The sequence below is a fragment of the Gigantopelta aegis genome, chromosome 15 (assembly GCF_016097555.1).
Source record: "Gigantopelta aegis isolate Gae_Host chromosome 15, Gae_host_genome, whole genome shotgun sequence".
In the NCBI taxonomy this organism is placed as follows: Eukaryota; Metazoa; Mollusca; class Gastropoda; order Neomphalida; family Peltospiridae; genus Gigantopelta; species Gigantopelta aegis.
In genome coordinates this window covers 21,341,148-21,358,142 of record NC_054713.1, presented here as the reverse complement: position 1 = coordinate 21,358,142, position 16,995 = coordinate 21,341,148, and the positions used below count along the sequence as shown (strand labels likewise).

Below are 16,995 nucleotides of genomic sequence, written 5' to 3'. Positions count from 1 at the left end.
CAATGTGCTCTAGTGGTGTACCTTCTAAGTTTGATGTATGGGACAGTTTTGGCGGAGGCTATCGATGGGGTAGTATGCTTCGTATAAATGGAAATTATGTTAGGTGCAAATCCGGGATGCTGTAAGAGTGGTGGGTCCCAATTTTGTAGGATAGTTTGCGTTTGGCGAATGAATGAATGAATGTTTAACGACACGCCAGCACAAAAAATACATCTGCTATTGGGTGTCAAACTAGTAAATTCCTCTCTAATAATATATGTAAAAATTACCAAATGTTTGACATCCAATACGTCCCGCTTGGACTGGTAGGTCTAAAGAGAAAAGTTGTTTAACGACACCACTAGAGAACATTGATTGGCTATTGTATATCAAACATTTCATAATTCTGACAGTCATTGGAGGAAACTCGCTAAAAAAATTAAATGCAGAAACTGATTGAGCTAAATCCCGCCCCTACACGGAAAACATACATACGGAACGTAGCTTTATATGCCAATTGATCGGTCCCCTTTTCACACAAGTGGACTAGACTGCAATCTAGCCCTGAGTGAACATATACATAGGAGAGGAAACTCGAGCTACACGGAGGCACGACTCTCCATTGACGTAATATTTACTAATCACGCAATTTCATTTCAACTTATTTTCGTCCTTATATCTAATCAAGGTTAAAGTACGATGTCCTGGGCACATACACCTCGGCTATCTGTCCTGGGCCCCGTTTTACGAAGCAATCGTAGCGGTAAGATCAACTTTAGTGTATGGCTAACATATGTACTTAAAGGGACATTCCTGAGTTTGCTGCAATGTTTAAGATGTTATCGACTAACAGAGACTTTTTAATGATTGTAATTACATATCAAATATATTTTTCTGCATAAAATATTAGTGGCTGTATATTAAATATGTTTCTGATCGTTATAATATTTGTACTAGGTTAAAATTCATTTTATTTCCTAAAAATAATTTTTTGGTATGTATGAAATTATTTGTAGACAAACTCCAGTTTGGGCTTCTTACAAATATTAAGAAGATCAGAAACACATTGAATATACAGACACTGATATTCTAAACAAGAAAATATATTTAATATTTAAGTTTAATCGTAGAACTATTTTTAGTCGGAAACATCTTACAATGAATGAATCAATGAATGTTTGTTTAACGACACCTGTCACAGGGATCCTATAATACCCGTAACTGAATAAAACACGATTATCCAAATATCTCTCCTAACTGTATATCTATTAGATCTCTCTGTATCGGGCAGTCCAATACCCGAGTGGCTCGGCTCTAGGTATATCAGAGATAAGAACTTATATAAAGTATATGTAATATAGCACGTTTAGTTCACTAGAAAACACAACAAAACACAATACACTTTGGAATCTGTATTAACCTTACGCTGACAAATATATTTGCCGCAGTTAATTAATTACAACAACAATAATAATAACAACCCGGAACTAATCACTTAATTAGTTAATCACTAGGTGTCTAGTTTACACTATATTCTAATCACTTCACCGTGATACAACACGCACACGTGTGATAATTGAGAAACGTTTCCAGGGGAACTTAATTAATAAAGGAATTACAACTCTATTCCTAACTGGTTAATTTTTAATTAACCCTTAACTACTCATTCAGTAACCTTGTAATACAGAATTAATACTGGTACCTATCACAATAAAGACAATAACCTACAGTTTACCTAGGTCCTCTAGGATGACTGGCTAAGCTTTAATAATTTTAGAACAGTGAAGCCTACAATTTACTTCGTCAGTTTACCGGAAACACTGTCTAAATAATATTGGTATAATACAGTATTAAAATATTTAAAGTCACATCAATCACATCAAGGTTATACAACAGAGCAGAAATATATATTTACCAAGTCCAGTCGGACTAACGTTCCCCGGAAGTCTTCCAATATGTTTCTCCCCTATATCTCTAAAATCCTATCTATTTATTACAAAAGCCGAATATCGCCTGGGGGCACATCGCGGTACTCCCCCTATCATGTGAATTTTCCACAGCGATCAAGACGACATTTTTTCTTAGATGGTCAGACTAGCTGTCGCCAACCGCTAGGAAACAAGGTCGTAAAACAGAACTCGCGGAGGTATTACGTAACTACTGGCCGCATGGCCTCCACACCTAGTCTGGGTGTGTAATACGGGGGTACGGTCGCGCGGAGGTATTACGTAACAAGGTGCCCTACTGGTCTTAAGTGCATATTGGAAACAGCTCGACCGCCATCGCGCAGGGTTATTACGTAACCACGCTGCATACGGCCCTCTGAAACAATTAACATCGCCACAGGCGAAAAAAACATAAGAGCATGTTCCGTCACAACACCTCAGCACAAAAATACATATCGGCTATTGGGTGTCACAAATGGTAAGTATATGGAAATATTATTTATATATATTTATGTAAAACCACAGTGTAAGGAGCTGTGGGTGAAAAGTATAATACAATACATAAAATCAAGGTAAGTACATTTTAAAACTTTGTATTGAAGTCAAACTGTTTAAAAAAAACTTTACAATTAATTCTGGATGGAATTTAAAAGATTCCAAGACATTTCTGTTGCCAAATATATCATTTCTCGTCGGTTTGAGATGATCACACTCCACCAAAATGTGGCGCACAGTCAGTGCACACTGACAATGTTCACACTGAGGGGGAGGGTCCTTCTTTAAAATAAATGAATGCGTCAAATATGTATGGCCGATGCGGGCACGGCACAAGACTACTTCATCCTTCCTGCATCGCCTGTAGGATGACTGCCACTCACAGGACTGCCTTGAAGCTTGTTCGCAGCCGCACCGTCCCAATCGTCTTGCCAAGTCGAAAAGATATATTGGTTAATATGAAATTTAAAATCACCGTAGGGGACACCAATATGGACACGGGGCATACGTCTTACAATGCAGCAAACTCAGGAATGTCCCTTTAAGGTGATCGTAGCGTTAAGATCAACTTTTAGTGTATGGCTAACGTATGTACTTAAGGTGATTGTAGTGCTAAGATCAACGTTAGTGTATGGCTAACATATGTACTTACGGTCATCTTAGCGCTAATCTTTTCTAGACTACTTTGTTTTATATTAATACCATCGCGTATCCTCTGGAGCCGAGCCCGTCCGCACCACTAAACCAACCATGACGACTGTTCCACACACTACTTAAGGTGATCGTAGCGTTAAGATCAACTTTAGTGTATGGCTAACGTATGTACTTAAGGTGATCGTAGCGCTAAGATCAACGTTAGTGTATAGCTACCATATGGACTTAAGGTGAATGAATGAATGTTTGTTTGTTTAACGACACCCCAGCACAAAAATACATATCGGCTATTGGGTGTCACAAATGGTAAGTATATGGAAATATTATTTATATATATTCATGTAAAACCACAGTGTAAGGAGCTGTGGGAGAAAAGTATAATATAATACATAAAATCAAGGTAAGTATATTTTAAAACTTTGTATAGAATTCAAAGTGTTTTAAAAACTTTACAATTAATTCTGGATGTAATTTAAACGATTCCAAAACATTTCTGTTGCCAAATATATCATTTCTCGTCGGCTTGAGATGATCACACTCAACCAAAATGTGGCGCACAGTCAGTGTTCACACTGAGGAGGGTTCTTTTTTAAAATAAATGAAGGCGTCAAATATGTATGGCCGATGCGGGCACGGCAAAAGACTACCTCATCCTTCCTGCATCGCCTGTAAGATGACTGCCACTCTCCCAGGACTGCCTTGACAGAATGAAGCTTGTTCGCAACCGCACCGTCCCAATCGTCTTGCCAAGTCGAAAAAATATATTGGTTAATGTGAAATTTAAAATCACTATAGGGGACACCAACATGGACACGGGGCAAGTTCAAAGCAGACTTGGCAGCAACATCTGCCTTTTCGTTACCCTTAATGCCAACGTGGCTGGGTACCCAACAAAATATAATATCTTTTTTGGCAATTGATAAAAAGACACACTTTCGTATCACCATCCCAACTAAGGGATGCTCCAATTTCATGTAATGTAGAGCTTGGAGACACGAAAGTGAGTCTGTAAAAATAATATACTTGGATGCACATGAATCCTTAATCTGTTCCAGGGCTTCAATGATTGCCCAAATTTCAGCAGTAAATATTGATGCTGAATCGGGCGATCTCATGGAAATTATTGCGTCTGATGGAAAAACTGTAGCAGAAGCCACAGAATTCCCATCCCGTGATCCATCTGTGTAAACAGGAATGTAATCACAGTACCGCTCTTGGATTTCCATGAAATGTTGTTTATAAATAACTGCATCTGTGCGATCTTTCTTTAGATGCACAAGATCGAATACAATTTTTGGTGGTTTGATACACCAAGGTGGCAAAATAAAATATGAAGACGTTTCCAAAATGTCTGTTAAATCAATGTTGGAAACTGATAAAAACTGCTTAATGCGAATACCAAATGTTCGAATCGCATTCGGTTTCGCATCAAATAACTTCATATATTTGTTATCAAACACCGCATTATGTGCAGGATGTTTTGGCATTGATTTAATCTTTGTAGCATACTGCAGAGAAAGCTTTGCACGTCTAGCACCCAAACTAGGTTCGTGTGTATCGACATACATGCTCTCCACAGGAGATGTTTTGAAAGCACCAAGACAAAGCCTAAGTCCCTGGTTGTGTATAGGATCTAGCATTTACAAGTAAGACTTACGTGCTGACCCATACACAATGCATCCATAATCAAGTTTAGACCAACTAAAGATCTGTAAAGTCGGAACATAACCTTTCGATCTGCTCCCCATTCAGTCTTGCCAATAACCTTTAAGATATTGAGGGCCTTTAAGCCCTTCTTTTTCACATACTGTAAATGAGGAACAAAAGATAGCCTCCTGTCAAAAATAACCCCCAGAAATGTGGTCTCCTCCACAACTGGAACCGGAGTTTTATCCTGAAACAGCTGAGGATCTAAATGGTGACCTCTTTTCTGGCAGATGCTACCTTGAGGCAACCCATCTCTTGGGAGTGAGAATCGAATAACGTAGATCCCACTCATACCTTGAAAGACCTATTGTGTAAGAAATTTGAGATGAAGTCAGGCATACGGCCTCTTAGGCCCATGCCATGGAGGTCTTTCAAAATCCCATACTTCCACGTGGTATCATAAGCTTTCTCGAGGTAAAAAAAATACCGATACCAAATGCTGGTTATGGATGAAAGCATCCCTACAAAACGTTTCAAATCTAACAAGATGATCGACCGTGCTACGTCTAGTCCTGAACCCACATTGCACGTTAGTAAGCAATTTGTGGGACTCAAGATACCAAACAAGTCTACGGTTGATCATTCTTTCCATAGTTTTACAAATGCAACTTGTCAAAGCAATAGGGCGATAACTGGTAGGAGTTGTGTTGCGTCTTAATCATGGTGATGCTGGTTCTTTCAAGGTCTGTTTCTCTGTAATAACAACTCGATGACGCTATAATGATGCTATTGTACTATTTCTAAACAACACAGATGTGACAAATCTGGTGGTGGTAGTGTGGTGGTGGTGGATGTGGTGGCGGTGGTGATGGTGGTTGTGGGTTTAGTTTGATGTGAAGGTGAACACCTGGTGAAGGCACCGCCACCACCTGTTTACTAGACGGTGTTATACTCATGTTTGCTAGAATGGATTCGTTTTACATCCATGTTGATTTATTTTTTCTTATATTCGATTTCCAAAACGTATTCTGCACCACCACCACCACCGCCACCACATCCACCACCGCCGCTACCACCACCACATCCGCCATCGCATCCACCACCACCACCGCATCCACCACCTGTTTACTGGACGGTGTTATACTCATGTTTGCTAGAATGGATTCGTTTTACATCCATATATGAGCAGATCAGTGTCTTCTCCAACCCTTGCAGTAACATTGCTTTTTGCACACTCTGTTGTTACAGTGACGATCTGTAAGTCATCATCAGCTTTTGCATACATGATTGTGTATATATTTTCCAAAGATCTGCCAAGGGCACAAATGGAACGCTGCTTGTTGTCTTTGGTGTAATAAAAACAAAAAATGCTCTTTTGTAGGTCTGAGCATCATATCAGGCACAAAATGAACAGCATTCGCTTTCCATACCTTAGCACGCCTTAGGTGGGTCATTTATTTTGTTGTGGGTTTTGGCAATCCGCCAATCACAACAACAGCTTCAGGATAGTATTCAGTCGATGAAGTAAGGAGCCTTCATCAATTACTAACTGTACGTCATTTTGTATTGACGGACTGAGAGCGTTACCATTGACAAGAACAAGTTTCCAAAGCTCATTTGCCAGTGCTGCCTTATTTTATGTCATCAGAGATGGTATTGGCTGCTGTTATGACAAATTGCAAAAGTTGCATGTCGACTGATTGTGGCCTGCCATCCACGTTACAGACATGTTTTTCTCCTGCGTCCGGACTTCCTTCTTCTTCAGGGTAATCTCTGCTGCTGTTTGGCTTTGAGAATTTTAAGACATAAACAAAATGTCTTTGTCGTGTTAACGTTGACAAATGAATTTTCGAGATAACACCAATAGCAATGTTTCTAAGGGTGGGACCGTCAGCAAATTGATTTCTTTCCCAAAGGTAGGATGTAATCACAATTATATCCTCTGTGTCCTTTGCCGTTTGTGTGGATCCAACTCTCTGTGCTGATCGCCATACGTCGCCGAGTTCCAGTGACTTCCTGCATGGCATTGTTTATATCAGCACATGCTGGCATGGGATGCACTCACTTTGCATGTTGCGATTCGGTTATTCCTGTCCCTTGAATGAGGCCACCTGCTGTTTTACACCGCGCATCAGGGTCTGCTCAATAGTAAAATCTGGTGAAATGTCATCCTAGTATATGTTGGTTCGTCTCACGACATGGTATCCATCCGTGAAGCGTTATCGACAACCTGGTTGGTTTTGTCAAGTTTGGTTATCTGTTGCAGGAACAGATAGCGGAGTTTGTATATAACTTGTGTCTAGCTACAGCAAGATATGGGAGTATTTTATGTACAGCTGACCGGTGAAGGAACCAGCATCCAGAAAATATTTTATTATATCAACCATAGACATATACTGAAGCCACAGTTCACTAGTTCTTCCAGTCAGTGTCAGTTTCGTTTCATGCAGCTTTCTGCTGATCCTGGTGAGATGGTCATTGTTTTTCACAGAGCCATGTGACAGTTCACCCTTCAATAGTTTGTCATGCAAGGAAGAGTCTGAGATCACTTCAAGATCTTCCCTTTCCTCGAATTCACTCGCTACACACAACAATATCCTTTTCCTATATGAGGGAACTCAAGTTTGGGAACTGCTTCCAGCTCTATTGGACAGTCAGTCTCCTGGTCAGTGTTTTAGAGTCTCTTCCTCTAGTAGTTGGTATGACAGTCTTCACATCTGCGTCGATGGTCTTTTCGCACAGTGCACACAGCTCCATGGTCTTTCAGAATTATGTCCCTAAAAAACAAAATGTACAGTTAACATGTATGCAGGTTGAATTTAACATGAATGTGTGTACGTGGGCCTTCAACGACGCCCCATTATAACATTTCGTAGCATTACGACCAATTCCTCTAAAGTGGTGTGTGTGTGTGTGTGTGTGTGTGTGTGTGTGTGTGTGTGTGTGTGTTTTATTATTAAAGGCATACTGTCACGAATGTAAGGACCTTATTTCACTAAAAGTGGATAATAAATGAAAATTACATCTAATTTTTGAAAACCAAATCTGGCTATCACATCATCCTAACTGAACCATGATGGAGTGAAATCCATGTTAACCCTCTCGGCAATTTTACTTTTTTAATTATGGACCATTGCCATAATTCCTTTTTTTTTTTTTTTTACAAAATATCATTAATAAGTGGAGTATAGTGGTTACGCAGATAGTTGAATAAATGTACATTTAGGGACAAATCAAATTTATATCGTTTCGGGTAATACTTTGTTAGATCATTTAATAGTCAATAGTCTGTGACAATATGCCTTTAAATGCCAGAGAAAAGAACAAATACTCTGCATTGACTTTATAAATAAAAATGTTTTTTTTTCGTAACGTTAGTCAATGGCGAACAATCAGAGACTTTCCGACAGGTGGCCCTCGTGCACTATACACCATTCCTTTTTCTAAATTTGTATTGTCGTAAAGCACCGATCGATATATCCACTCTATTATTCCCGACCTAATTGTGAGCATGTATGTGACTAAAGCGTAGAACGGCTAAAAATTAAAGTAAATAATAAAAATCTACGAATTCCGCAGTTGGTAGTAAAAAAAATAAAAAAAATGGAGGAATAAAAAAAGAACAAAATAATGTCCAGTCAAATTGTGGGTTTTCCCCAACCATGTAGGCCAATCCCTACCGTTCTTACAACTTTCTATCATATATCCACCATGCCAAAACCATTAAATGTGTAGATATTTGACTGATAATACTTGAGTGTTTGCAATGAAAGAAACGGTAACAGCATTTAATAAAGTTTTAATTTGTAAAACGCCACGTTCCATTCTTCGCTGTTTACTTCCGGGTTCTATTCAATGTTATTTGTTTACCATAGTTTGACACCCAGTAGCCGATGTATTTTTCGTGCTGGGGTGTCGTTAAACATTCATTCATTCATTTACTATTCAGTGTTTGTTATCGCGATTTATATGAAAATATACGTGTTTAAAACCACAAATTATTCGTTTGCAAGAGTAGAGTAAATTCAACCAAATTTGTCAACAATTATTTTTAATAAATTATTTCCATAAAATAATTTAAAAAAACAAACAAAAAACCCCCAACCCAACCCAAAACAAAATAAATAAATAAATAAATAAAAAAATCAATAAAATAAATAAATAAAAATATATATTCAATGTAAAATAAACAAATGTTTATATGTATACATGTAATAAATCAAAAAAAAAATCAATAACATACATATATAATTACAGAAATAAATATTAAATTTTCAAATGATGAAAATAGGAAATTTAAAATATTAAATATATAGTTTTTTTGTTCTTAATTTTCTTTTTCTTTTCCACATGTAAGTAGAAATATAACAATGCTTTTTCATACACATTTACATGAAATTAGAAATGATAGTGGTATTGTTTTTTCAATGTTTATAATTTGTTAATGTAAATAATTTAATTTGTATGTACAAAATGACATAATCTGATAGGAATTCTGATTTCACTGAGCCCGTTTTAACATAAATCTATTTGACATACCAGTATCTAAATTTTATACTTTTCAGTACTTATATTAAGAAAAGTCCAATGTAAATAATCTTTATCATGGTTCATACACTTAGTTACCAAGAAAATTCATGACTTTCCATGATTTCCACTGATAATGAAATTAACAGCAATTGAAAACTACTTTAGACATTATACAATTTTTTCTCTCCAAAGGCTGCAAGAGTAATAAATTATAAATTAAAGGGACACACCCTAGTTACGGCTAGTTGTTAACCATTATGGCGTTGTTTTTCGCTATTAAACCCATTTTTCACAAATAAAATTGCACTTTACTTACCGTTTATTATTTAGAATATACATTTCCATTCACCTGAAGTGTTTTTTGGAAATCCTGGTGTTTGTAATACCACAAAATGCATTTTTCGTATTTCTGAAAAACGGACGCACGTTTGAGAAAAAAAACGTTAAGCAGACAAGGTCTAATCTATTTTTAGACGGGATATTTCCATTTCAATGTCACAGACCTTGGTATACCACGTGACCGTTATCATTTTGGTTCGGTTTGTTTTCTCGTGCACGGTTCGCGCAATCAACATCCGATTTGTTGTTGTTCATTTGTGAGATTTTTCTTCACAGTTCGTGAACATTTTCAGTAACAATAAAGTTCAGACAAGTAAGTATCTCAATACAAAACGTTACAAACCCTTAAAACCAATAATTTTGCTAAGTCCTATGATATCTGGAGAGGGGATACAACCAGGATAGAACAGTTGGAACATGTCCAGGATATCTGGAGAGGGGATACAACCAGGATAGAACAGTTGGAACATGTCCAGGAGAGGTGAAAAGAACGCACCCCAAGTCTGTGAAATTTGTCGTGACGTAGGCAATGTTGTGCTTCGAGCGACATCTACCGGTGACATCAGAATACAAACTTTCAAAATTATTTCAAGCAATTGGGACATGGGGATTCCCATGGTATTTATCGATATAAAACCTGCTTTTTCACTCTATTTGATAAAAACGTGATCTAAGTGTGTTACAGGTTTGTAGATTAACCAAATTATAATTTATTTTCGCTGGATGGAACTAGGGTGTGCGGCTTTAAAGAAAAAAAATACTGCTATTTTACAATTGTGGATTTCTAAAACCAGATGCAGCAAGAAATAATTATGACTATATATAAAAGTACACTTATGGTTTACTAATAGTTTAAAGTGAATATAGGTACAACACCAATCAACTTAACACTAATTACATTAATTTCAAGAGATGCATTACATGCAGTATTCACACATGGCTTGTTTCATGTTCAATGTATGATGAGTTACTTGCTTAGCATGTACATGTATTTGATAAGTACATAAACAATACCTATCTGGTATTTATATTTTCAGTCCATCAGTGTGGGTTTTTTCAATGCCATGCAAGAATTTATCACAATGTAGTCAACATACTCTCCCAAAAAGTAAAAGTATTATAAACTGTTATAGGCTTAACAGTCACTGGAGAATAAAATGTTGGGAATTTGCTACATTTGTCCAAAATAGTCCAGTTAGGCAATAATGAAAAACAAAGACACAAATAATAAAAAGAGACCCCCCCCCCACCCCCCAAAAAAAACCAACAACTTTTTTTTAACAAATATTAAAATTTCCAGTTTCAGGATATTTATGTAAATAAATTCTAGATTATAATTTGGAATGTATTTTGTTATGGTTAGTTTGTTTCTGGGTCAATAGCAAAAACAAAACAGAGTTTGTTCTGTTATGTCTCAAGTATTTAATCAAATATCACATTGAAAAACAAGCTCCGCAGTCTCTTTAGAATAACCAATAATGAAAAGAAATTAATATTTTTTTTACAACATCTCAGCACATTTTAAATTTGGTGTTAAACATCTGTGTTTCAGAAAAACAGCCTTCATAATTTTGACCCATGGTTTTGACACTTGGCATAGATACTGACTCACCAAGAAGGTAAACCCATAGCCACCACACAGGCTACTCCTACCAATTACTTTAATTTCAGCATTTTCACTTTCATTGGAGTTATTTGTTTACACCACCATCACAGAATCCTTTGGTAGTGTTTTTGTCAGTAATTTCAGAGATGCTTAGTATAAAAAGAAAATGCACCCTACATACATATTACAGCTTACAAAAGAGATACCCAACTAATAGGCCCCCTATAGATAGATTAACAAAGGAATAATCAAATGTAGAGTTTAACAAATGAAGAAAAGAAAATTTTATTCTGCCTTGTACCTAAAAAAAATTCTGGGAACATGACTAAACAATATTAGGTAGAGCCAGTCTAAACTTTAAAAAAACAAAACAACCCTACATCTGTACTCGTTTTAACTTTTAAAAAAATGGGGGAAAATAATCAGGGTAAGCCTTTGTTTTAGGTAGGGTCGGTTTCAAGAAACAATTGTTTTTACACCTCAATGGGCACTCCATATCTCACTATTCTGTCTATATTGTATGTATGCTATTTGCATGTTTCAAACTATTATTTTCTTCTTAAAATTGTGTATTAGGGGCTGTGGAAGAGGCGAGGGCCGATAGGGTCATGGTCTCCTCTTTTTTCCTGTTATTGTTCTCAAAAGTCTGGAGATGTCATAGGCCCTATGTTAATATCTGATATTTAAACTTATTCTGGATGAGCATGCCTCCGAAACCCCAAAAACAGGTTCGGGCCCTCAAATAAATACATGTATACACACACACTCTCTGACACACTCTCTCTCTCTCTCTCTCTCTCTCTCTCTCTCTCTCACACCACAACCTTTTAACAAACAGCACACTATAAGTACTCCCACCCCATCCCCACTTTCAAATACACTCCGCTGGCCCTGTACATAAATAAAAAAAATGTGTTGTTTCTAAAACATTTTTTCTTTTAGTCTGTGAAATTATTGATTAAAAATAAATAAATAAATAAATAAAATAATCAACAAACATGATCAATGTCATGGTGGGGGGGGGGGGGGGGCGGTTAGGACGAACTCACCTAAACCCTCCCCCTCACCAAAAAAAGCAGTGAACAAAACACACAAATAAACAAATGTCCACATAGCATACATAAAAGGAAGAAAATATAATATTTCAACTAGATTTTATTCAAATAATATATAAATAATATATTTTGTTTTAAATCCACATACCGAGAATGGATAGGTTTTTGGCAATGACATACAAACGCCTCGTTTTTCAGCGATTCACCGTTTCTTTTGTTGTTGTTTTTTTTTTTTTTTTTTTTTTTGGTTGTATTTTGGTTGTATTTTGTCATATACTAGATCCGTTATGCAGTCCAGACATTCTGTGTGCAATGCATCATTGTATGAAAAAATATGACCACTTTTCCTGTTCGTACAGAGGTGGACAAGTGATTTTATACGACCAGTGGCTTCAAATCACACTACCGAACAGCTGTTTAAAGCGAGACTCTGCTAGGGTGTATAGGGACGATGCGACCTCTAAGGGGGAGATAATTTCTGGATTTTCGCCATTCTTTACAACACCTCGTACCTACCCCTTAACATTACGTAACTGTTGAACAGCCCATGTTCTTTTAAGAAATTAGTTCTTCAAAGAGAATAATCACACACTGAGTAACACAATGAATTTAGAACGTTGAATTATGGACAAAACACTGAAATTGTTAATAACAAATCGTGCAAAAATAACTTATTAATAAAAATGCAAATAATAATAACAATAATACTTTGACCCATTTAGTCAGCCATACATTCTCCCATCACAAACCAGTTTATTAATTATTATGCACATTCAGTCGCTCTATCATCAAGTTAAATTTGACGGATGGTAAATTTTAAAAATATCTGCAATGAAATTTTAACATCTATGCATTTTTAAAAAAGAAAAATATTCAGATAGGGTTGATGTCTGTACAATAGGGTTGGAGCTGCCGATTAATTTACTGGGGTGAAAGTAATCTAAAAAGCTACATCCCATTGTTGTTTTCATCCGAATTACGTCACTATTTGTATGACGTTACTTTGCATATCCCAACAAAAAATAATAGTCTAAGCCGCATGACATCCATTTTCACAATGCTGGAATTGTTTTGTTTGATGGTTGTGAATGCATTCGACTGTTTGAAGAAAATATTGTAAAATATATTTTTTACCATGTACCAAAGATAGATCTAAAACTACGATAAAATATATATTTATTGTGTATGAAGCTGAAACGACAGTGCCCGAATGCCTTGTCCTCGATCGTCAAAAATAATAATAAAATAAGATTTTAAAAATCGTCTGCAGTGGATGTAAAAGCCCCTAGACATGAACACAGGTAACTCATACAAAACATAATGACATAAAGAACACTTACCAGTATTTTGACGAAAATAGCTCCAAATCAAACAAGCGCTCTCTCGAATCTTCATTGGAATCAGGTCAGCTTCTGGTAAAACAAACGGGAAATTGTATGGCGGCCGCGTGGTGACACAATTGCAAAATTCGTTGATTTTGATTATGCAGAGGCTGTGATAATTCTAACTCTGGATACGCAATAACCAATGGTCACTTTATCATATCCATACAAATATGTTTGTGTACCTTTTACTTTTACCTATTGTTTCTGTGGTCTAGGCTACTATCCGACTGTCGTCTGGTTGTTGACAACGAAAACGAGGCTATACACGGTAACAGTGTTACTATATTTAGAACGCGCGACCTCTAGTAAAGTATGGAAACATTTAAAGGCCGTGCCTATATTTATTGGCAATTTAAAGAAAACACATAACTTTTAATATGTTCTTATTCTTGATTTCACTCGATAAATATTGATTATATAACTGCTGAATCTTACTAATATGATGAACAATTAAAACAAATGCCCACACTGTCTTGCAGAATAATAATAATTCTTACACACCCATTGGTGAGAACATCATTCGTTATTTTTAATAACACATAATTTGTTTACACATGTACGTGTGTTAACAATTTCAAGACATACAACTGGCAGCTCTGAGAGGTCATGATCCAGTAACCAAAGCGATCGAAAGTGGAGTGACGTCACTTTACATTCTGACTCCGGTGGAAATGAAATGGGGTGACGTCACTTTACACTCCATACGCCATGACCCAGTTAGGCTACGTTCTGTAACAACATAATTTAGTTCATTATATTGTTTACATTTTAATTTTTTCGAGGTATGTAAGAAATAGAATACTACATTCGTGTCCGTTTGATACCCTTTATCTTACAACTCGTTGGATATGTTTTTAAACAACGAGTTGTAAGATAAAGGGTATCAAACGGAAACTCATGTATTATTATCTATTTATTATTACCGACTTTTCCATTGGAAAATGTAAATATTTTACTACAATTGAAAAACGAAACGTTTTAAGTTGACTTTTCTTCGTTGTTGTGTTGAAGTTTGATTACTAGACATTACTACAAATGTGTTTACAAAAAGAGCTATTTTTGACCCATGCGGTCCACCGTATTGTAACGTTTGCGATTTACCGCGATATCGTGGTAACCTCCCTTAAACGGAAGCCAGTGTTATGGCGTACTTCCATCAACTATTTTAATGTTAGAACTGCATTTACTTGTCAACACAATGGCATGGACATGATGCAGATATAGCGAAAATTGCAGCCCAAGTATATTTATCTTCATATATGTTAGTGCATTTCTTTATTTCTTAAAAATAGTTAAGTACCGCGATAATAGTATATACAGCATTTTTACTGTCTACGTATAGGCCACGCATATTGCCACTACAACCTCCAATTCCAAATGGAATATAAGGTGGACACATAGCTGTACGTACATAGAATTATATTTCAATAAAATATGTAATTTGTAAATTGGCAGTGTAATTAAAGAATAAAGTATTGCCAGAAGAAGTAGGCTCCACATACGGATATACACCTATTAGGAATATAGGTGGTCTACTATGATACGTACGCCTATGTTGACCATCTAATTCAACATTACAAATCTGAGAATTAATATCCTTATGTAACACACTATCCATTTGTATTTTAGTACCAGCATCACTTGCTAAGTGTGGGGCTCCTATTCTCTCAGCATCTGTATTAACAGTTACACCTGTATAATTTATATCTCTATATTGTTCATTGTAATAAGAAGTCATTACAATTCCCATATTATGAGTACTAGTATTTGTTTGTGATACTTCATGAGTAGGCCATACTTCCATATTATCACTTGCCTTATTTGAACATTGATAGTTACTATTTTTAAATCTACCAGTAACAGTTGAAAATTTCAAGTCATGACAAGATTCTGAAGGAAACAGAATTACAGGACTATCATTAACATGATATTCTAATGCAAAACCACCACTACTTATTACAGTCTCTCTGTAACCTGGATGTTTTTTTCATATCACATATATAATTAGGTGTCTAAGCAGTAAACTTATTGTTAGCATCTACACTCCATGCATTATTTATCATTTGCATTGCTGGATCACTAGGCATGGATATATGGCGATCTGGTTGTACAGGTATTTCCCTATTGCTACTGTTGTCCATACACTCTTCATCTTTAAAAATATTATGTGTATGTAATTTAGCTTGATATTCTGGAATACCATGATCATTGTAAATATCTGTGAATGTCCATATTCTAGCATTAGGAGGAGCTAATACAGGTACTCCATTAGCATCATTCTTATTGTTGTTGATAACATGCAACATCATATTAGGAATATTGAATCCCAATTTCTTAACTTTATACCCTATGAACTCATCTGGTAAATTCCAGTCTTCTGCTTTCATACTAACACTAGTCTTTTATACATATAAGGAATAATATGACCAGCATTATTAAGTGTAAACTCATATACTTGGATCACCTAAAGCTTCAGGCCATCCATTAGTATTGTCATCATTAAGAATTTCCATCTCTGCTTTTCTTTGCTTAGTAAAATTAATTACTGAAGTAAATGTTCTTTTAAATTTTTTCTTTACAGTCAATACTTGTGGTGTCACTCCTCTTGTAGTTCCTCCGAATCCTTGGTAAAGGACATTGTTGCCTGTAGCTGTAGCCATAGGTGCTCCTTGTACACTCTCGAAACCACCAGTTGGAGTTATTTCATCTTGAGCAATTGCATCTGTATCCATTACATTTTCTTGAGCTGATAGATATGTTCCTTCTGCAGATGTAGATCCGATGACATATTCCGACAGAGTAGCCTGGTGACAGTTGAGAATTCTGTCTCCGTGATTACATTCCTGTGTATACAGATGGATCACGGGATGAGAATTCTGTGTCTTGTGCTACAGTTTTTCTATCAGACACAATACTTTCCATGAGACTCGGCATCGATCTTTGGTGTTGAAGTTTGGGCAGTCATTAAAGCCTTAGAAGAAATCAAGGATTCGATTGTATTCAGATTTATTATTTTTACTGACTCACTTTCGTGTCTCCAAGCTTTGCGCAATATCAGTCTAGACCATCCTTAATTGGAATGGTGCTACGAAAGTGTGTATTCGATACATGATTCATGTCAAATCGGTCACTTTAGCAAAATCTTTTGATGTTTCTCACTTACGTCACCACAGTTTGTGTGTCAATATACACCACTTAAGTCTAGAGCCACATGTAATCAATAATCAAAGGCAGCACTGTAGAAATATGGTTCCAAAGAAATGTTCAGGCCATGGTATATACTGTAAATCATGAAATTAATGCGAGCAAGTAATTAATGCGAAAAATGCGGCGAACACATCGACGCAATAATAACTTGA

At 36.2% G+C, this 16,995-nt stretch overlaps 1 long non-coding RNA gene across 1 annotated transcript; it reads right to left on the bottom strand.

Annotated features, from left to right (window-relative positions):
- Positions 1 to 5,502: 5,502 nt before the first annotated feature.
- LOC121390416 lies at positions 5,503 to 13,666 on the bottom strand. Its single transcript, XR_005960207.1, has 2 exons — positions 13,592 to 13,666; positions 5,503 to 7,498 (listed from the first exon to the last, which is right to left on the bottom strand). It is a non-coding gene; the product is annotated as an uncharacterized LOC121390416 (long non-coding RNA).
- Between the last annotated feature and the right edge of the window lie 3,329 nt (positions 13,667 to 16,995).